Source organism: Ceratotherium simum, chromosome 25 (genome assembly GCF_057802395.1).
Source record: "Ceratotherium simum simum isolate JZ-2026a chromosome 25, ASM5780239v1, whole genome shotgun sequence".
NCBI classification, from domain to species: Eukaryota; Metazoa; Chordata; class Mammalia; order Perissodactyla; family Rhinocerotidae; genus Ceratotherium; species Ceratotherium simum.
Window position 1 is genome coordinate 36,353,030 of NC_141924.1, and position 6,845 is coordinate 36,359,874.

At 33.8% G+C, this 6,845-nt stretch overlaps 1 long non-coding RNA gene across 1 annotated transcript in view; it reads left to right on the plus strand.

Annotated features, from left to right (window-relative positions):
• LOC147913775 (uncharacterized) overlaps positions 1-1,308 on the plus strand; it is a 60,338-nt gene extending 59,030 nt beyond the window's left edge. Inside the window, exon 3 of the long non-coding RNA XR_015556308.1 lies at positions 335-1,308. This is a non-coding gene — a long non-coding RNA (uncharacterized LOC147913775). The remainder of the gene's footprint in view (positions 1-334) is intronic.
• Positions 1,309-6,845: the final 5,537 nt, after the last annotated feature.

Sequence of the window (6,845 nt, forward strand, 5' to 3'; positions counted from 1 at the left end):
ACAAAATATAAGAGAAAATGTGTTTTACATTCATGGAGACTCTATTTCGTACCTAATTTTCAAATTTAGAGTCAAATGACACTTCTAGTAAGCACTTGGTTAACTTTTGCTTAACCAAATTTTCTTCTAGTCATTAATTTTGTAAATGTTGTTTTTGGAGTGTTACAGATTTTGAAGTCTTAGTTTGGATTCCGGGTTTCTTAAAACAAATGTATCTATGCATTTTCCTTCTTAAAAATAAGAAAAATAACATATATAACGACAGTGCATAAAACTGTATCATGCAGCATGTCAAATAACAGTAACGCTAACGACCATGTGACCCACCGTCTAGGTTGGGAAGAAACTCGCCGCCTGCCCAGAAGTCCTTAATGTGTTCTTGCTGGATCACACCCACCACTCTCAGGAGCAACTACTATGCTAACCTTTATGGTAATTAGCTTTGGACTTGTCAATTTTTACCACCTAGTATGTATCCCAAAAGTATCCTACGAGTAACAAGTGTGCTGAACTTTGATGGCAATTACTTCTTTGTTTTTATTCATGTTTTTACCACCTGCTATAGACTGAATGCTTGTGTCTCCCCCTGACCAAATTCATACGTTGAAATCCTAACCCCCAGTGTGATGGTATGCAAGTGGGGCTTTGCATAGGCGATAAGGTTATGAGGAAAGACGCTTCATGAATGGGATTAGTGCCCTCATTAAAAAGACCCCAGAGAGCTTCCTTGTCCCTTCCTCCACAGCAAGGACACAGTAAGAAGATGCACTCTACGTACCAGGAACAGGCTCTCACCAGACACCGAACCTGCCAGGGCCTTTATCATGGACTTCCCGGCCTCCAGAACTGTGAGAAATAAGTGTTTGTTGTTTAAGTCACCCAGTCTATGGTATTTTTGTTATAACAGCCAAAATGGACTACAACACTACCTACGCACATGTCCCTAGAGAGATATAATATTGTATTTTTTACCTTTTTATATGTGTAATCACGTTGCATATTTTATCTCGTCTGTATCTTTAACTCAATATTGTTTTTATAATATACATAAAGAGTTATCTGTGGCTAAAGTTCAGTAAATTTAATTGTTGTATGTTTGTTAATTCATTGTATGGCTCTGTAACAATTTATCCATTCTACTACCGATGGACATTTTAATTGTTTTGAGATTTGGGCTAGTACTAAAATGCTACTATAGATGGTCTGGACATTTTTTCTGATGTACATGTGTGTGAGTTTCCCTAGTGTATCCACCTCAGAGTGCAATTGTTAGGTCATGGATATGCATATCCTCAGCTTTACTAGATAAAGCCAAATGGTTTTCCAAAGAAGCTGTACTTATTTACACTTCTACCAGGAGTGTTTCAGAGAACTTCTTCCTTCAACCTTTAGCAGATATTTATTAGTTCCATGCCAATCTGTGGTGTGTGTGTTGTAGAATTTCATTAAATTTTCCTGATTACTAATGAGTCTGATTGTCATTTTCTGTTAAATGATGATTTGGATTTCACCTTTTTTATTTTGAAATAATTTTAGAATTACAGAGGAGTTGTGAAGCTAGTACACAGTTCTCGGATAACCCTTACCCTGTTTTTGCTAAGTGTTAACATTCTAAATAGCTATAGTAAAAAATGAAAAGCAAGAAATTCACATTGGGTACAATACTAACAAATTGTGGACTTTATTTGGATTTTAGCAATTTTTTTTACTAGTGTCATTTTCTAGCCCAGGATCAAGTCCAGGATACACATTGCTTTTAGTCATCAAGTTTACTCCAGTCTGTGACAGTTTCTCAGTTTTTCCTTTTTTTAATGACTTTTACACTTATGAAGAATTCTGGTAAGATATTTTGTAGAATTCCTTCAAGTAAATTTTGTCTAATGTTTTCTCATGATTAGCCTGGAGTTATGGATTTGGGGGAAGAATAGAACAGATATAACATCATATAACATCAACACGAATTGTTTCTGCTAGTGTTAGCTTAAATCATTCTGTTAAGATGCTGTGTGCCAGGTTTTTCTACTGCAAAGTAAATATCTTTCATTTTCCATAATTTTATTTTCAAAAGCAAATCACTAAGTCTTGTACACACTTAAAGGGAAAGAAAGTAAACTCCGCTTCCTAGAGGGAGGAATATCAAGGTATTTGTGGACATAAGTTAAAACCACCACAATGATTAATAATGATGCTTTGAGGGTATAAAAATATTTTCTTAAAATTTCATCCAGTACTTTTAGCATTCATCAAAAGATTTTGCATGCAATGATTATTACTGTGGTTTTCTAAAGATGACCTTCTATATGTATTTTTATTCCTTCTACTTTTATTATTTGGAATTATTGTGTAAAAAATATGTCCCATCTCCTCTATTTTTAAATTTATTTAATCATTTACTTATATCAATATAGGTTTATGTATTTATTTTATTCTTTGGTTTATAACCCAACATTATTATTATTTATTTTGTTGCTCAATTTGTTCCAGCTGTGGTCACTGGGGGCTCTTTCAGTTGACTTCTATTTCCCTCTGACATGCTCTTATCCTTCTCTTCCTTTTTCAGTCTTTCTTACTCTTTGATAATGCAAAATGTTCCAGGATTGTTTTGTATTTTCCATACCCAGGCCTAGAATCAACCATTTCTCCAAAGGACTTTGGTTCACTTTATTGGAGAGGGATATTTAGAAACCAAAGTCTCACTGCTCGACATGCTTGTTGCTACTGGGGTGCTGGTAAGCCCCCTCGGTGCAGAGAGATAGCACTGTATGTATATGTCCTAACCCATGTACAAACGCATATCTATAATGGTTTCAGTATCTATCTATCCATATTGTATTAACCTAAAAATGAGTTCATATTGATGTCAAATAAGACAATTTAAAAATGTTGCGCAAAGTAAAACTCTGAAGTAGTTTTAACAACCAGTTTTAATGTAAATAATAGTTAAAATAGCAAACAAACAGTATAAGAAGATATCTCACCATCCACTGATTACTAAACACTTTAGCGTAGCAACAACAGAGAAGCATGATTAATAAAATTTTTGAAAGAGCAAACATTTTAAACAAAATTATAACCATAAATTTAATAGCAGTGATATTAACAAATATAAATGGAAAATAGTATTATAATTGGGTTCTTTGAGTGAGGAGGATATATTATTGTATATGAATGGTAACATTTAATTCAACCATCATCTATTAATTGATCTTTCTTTAGTCAATCAACCTTGGCTTCTTTAGTGGTAAAACAAGGGCAAAACCGGATGCTGATCTGAATTAAAAACACAAGTGTTTGCTACATTAAACATGAACTGTTGCTCACAGTTGTATGTAATTTTTGTTTTTATGAACATTGTGATAGTAACAGTTGGCAGAATTTCTGTGTAGCAAAACTATATTTAAGAACCAGGGTTGCTATAAAAGATCTCCCTCTGAGGTGGAGTGAAAATTATAAACCACTGCTAACTAAATTTAGATTTAATTTTATAATAATTTTAACAAAATATCTAGAGGCATCACTCATATTTCTTTCATTCTAGAAGATATTCAATAAAAGTTAAAACATTAATAAAGAACAGGATGCTAATTACATTTGAATGAGAAGCACTTATTAATTTTGAATTAAATAATGTTTATTAAATTTCAATTAGAATCTACAGAGCCTCGTATGTACCAGGAAAATCAATCAATTCCATAGTATGGTATAGTTCTTTTATACTTAAAGAATATCTGAGTTAAAATCTCAGTTCCAGGGTCTAGCCCAGTGTTAGTACTCCCCTTCAGTGGCCTGGGGTTCACAGGTTCAGATCCCAGGTGCAGACCTACACACCACTCACCAAGCCATGCTGTGGCAGTGTCCCGCACACAAAATAGAGGAAGATTGGCACAAACATTAGCTCAGGGCCAATCTTCCTCACCAAAAAAAAAAAAAAAAACTCAGTTCTAGAGCCTATTAACTTCCAATCCCAGTTTCTGCATCTAATCAATAAATTATCAAATTGGGAATATTTAATAAGAAAATTTAGACTAACAAACATACTATTTCTATCATTCTCTAAACAATTCTTCCCTAAAATGCACAAATAAGCACTTGATTTATAATTAAAAAGAGAGAGAGGCATTGAAAGAAGAAACAGAGATTCTGCAGAGGGGCTGAAGAGAAGAGGAGAGGAGAGATGAGTGGAAGGTGGGAGGTGAATTGGATGAGATGGTGATCACAGCCTCACGTGCTAGATCTTGATTAGAAAGCTCAGACCACAGCTGTGAGTAGATTATTTATAAGAAACTGAGCAAAAACAGAGGGACTTCAGAGTAGCACTGAGTTGAGGAGGGTCCTCTCCCATACTCTTTATGGAGCCCAGGAACATTTTTAAAATTTTTATTTTTTGAGTTAACGTGATAAAATTGACTTTCTCTTTAGTGTGTACACTAGCAAATTTAACACATGTGTAGATTTGTGCGAACAACACCACAATCAGGATATGTAATAGTTTCACCACCCCATTAAAAAAACCTCCCTGTTCACAGATTTGGATCCCAGGTGAAGTCTACGCACCACTCATCAAGCCATGCTGTGGCAGGTGTCCCACATAACATAGAGTAAGATGGGCACAGATGTTATCCCAGGGCCAATCTTCCTCAGCAAAAAGAGGAGGATTGGCAGCAGATATTAGCTCAGGGCTAGTCTTTCTTACACATACACACAAAAATCTCCCTTGTGCTATCTATTCATTTATAGTCATGTGTTCCTTTCTAATCCCTGGCAACCACTGATCACTCTCAACTCCTGTCATTGTGTCTTTTCCAGCAGTCATATAAATTGAGTCTTGAGATATATAGCCATTGAGACTGGTTCCTTTCATTAAGCAAATGCATTTATGATTCATCCCTGTTATTGCATTGATCAATAGCTCATTTTTTTTTTATTGCTGAGTAGTATTCTTTTGTATGAATGTACTACAGTTTTGTTTGATTCACTCAGGAAAGGACATTTGAGTTATTTCCACTTTTTTCTATTATGGATAGAGCTGCAGTTAATATTTGTATACAGGTTTGTGTGTGAATATGAGTTTTCCCTTGGGTAAATGCCCAGGAATAATATTGCTGAGTCATAGAATAAGTAGATGTTCAAGTTTCCAAGAAATTGTCACACTGTTTTGCAGAGGTCCTGTACCATTTTCCATTCCACTAAAAATCTATGAGAGATCTAGTTGCTCTATGTCCTTGTCAGCATTTAGTATTATCAGTTTCATTATTATTTTATTGCTATTTTTTTTATTTTAGCCATTTTAATAGGTATGTTTTAGTATATCATTGTGATTTTAATGTACAATTTCCTAATGGGTAGTGAGTGGTGTTGAACATTTTTCAAAAGCTTATTTGCATCCTTACTTTCTCTTTGGTGAAGTGTCTGTTCAAGTATTTTACCCACTCATGAGTTGGAATGTTTTCTTACTATCAAGCTTTGAGAGTTCTTTATGTTTTCTGGATACATGTCCTTTGTTTGATACATGATTGGAAAATATTTTCTCTGAGTATATGCTTCATTCTTTTAAAAATGTCTTTAACAGAGCAAAAGTTCAGTTTATCTTTTTTTTGTCTTTATGGATTATGCTTTTTGTGTCATATCTAAGAATCCTTTACATAACCCTGTGTCACAAATATTTCTCTTATTTTTTTCTAAAAGATTATATATTTTACATTTAAAGTTTTAAAGTTAAATTTTATATTTTAAATTTAGGTCTATAATCCATTTAGAGTTAATATAAGGTTTAGTTTGAGGCACTTTTTTTTTTTTGCCCACCGAATATGCTTTGTTCTGACACCAATTGTTGAAAGGATCTATAAAGGATACTAGATAGAACTGTAATGGATTTTTGTGAGTTGACTTTGTATCTTGTGACCTTATTACACTCACTTATTAGTTCTGGGAGTTTCTTTGTAGGTAACTCGGTGTTTTCTAAGTAAGCAATCCTGTGGTCTACAAATAGGGACAGTGTTACTCCTTCCAGTTTGTATGGACAATATTATAACTTTTCTTTAGATTGTCAAACATGTATTGAAGAATCTAAGATGAGAAGAACAATCAGTCATATTTACCCAGTTATTAATCATTTCTTTTGCTCTACTTGCATTCCTCAAGTTGCCTGATTCCCTCTGGCCTCAATTCTTGTTTGTTTAAATAATATGCTTTTGTATTTCTTTTAGATCAAGTCAGCTGCTGTGTATTCTCTTAGTTTTTCTCTATCAGAAATTGTCTTTATTTCCCCTTTGTTCCTGAAGTATATTTTCACTGGAAATAGAACTCTGAATTAACAATCTTTTTTTCAGCTCTTCATAAATTAAAAAAAATTTTTTTCCTCACTTCATTCTGGCCTTCTTGGTGTTCAATAAGAAATATTCAGTCATTTAAGTGTTTGTTTCCCTATAAGTGATGGGTGGTTTTACTCCAGCTGCTGTCAAGCATTCTCTTTGTCTTTAGTGTTCAACAGTTTGATTATCATGTGGTTGGATGTGGATTTCCTTGAGTTTTATCTGCTGGGGATTTTCTCAGCTTCTTGAATCTCTAAGCTTATGTCTTTCCTCATATTTAGAAGCTTTCAACCACTATTTATTCAATTTTCTTTTTCTACTACACACTTGTTCTCTTTACCTCCCAGAAGCCTTATGCTACAAATATTAAACCTTTTAGTATTTTCCCACTGATTTCTGAGACATTCGTTCATTTTTTTCATTCTTTTTTTCCTCTTTTTTGTTCAGATTTCTATCTTCAAGTTCACTGACGTTTTTCTTCAGTTATATCCATTATGCTATTGAGTTCATCCAATGAATTTTTATTGTGGTTAT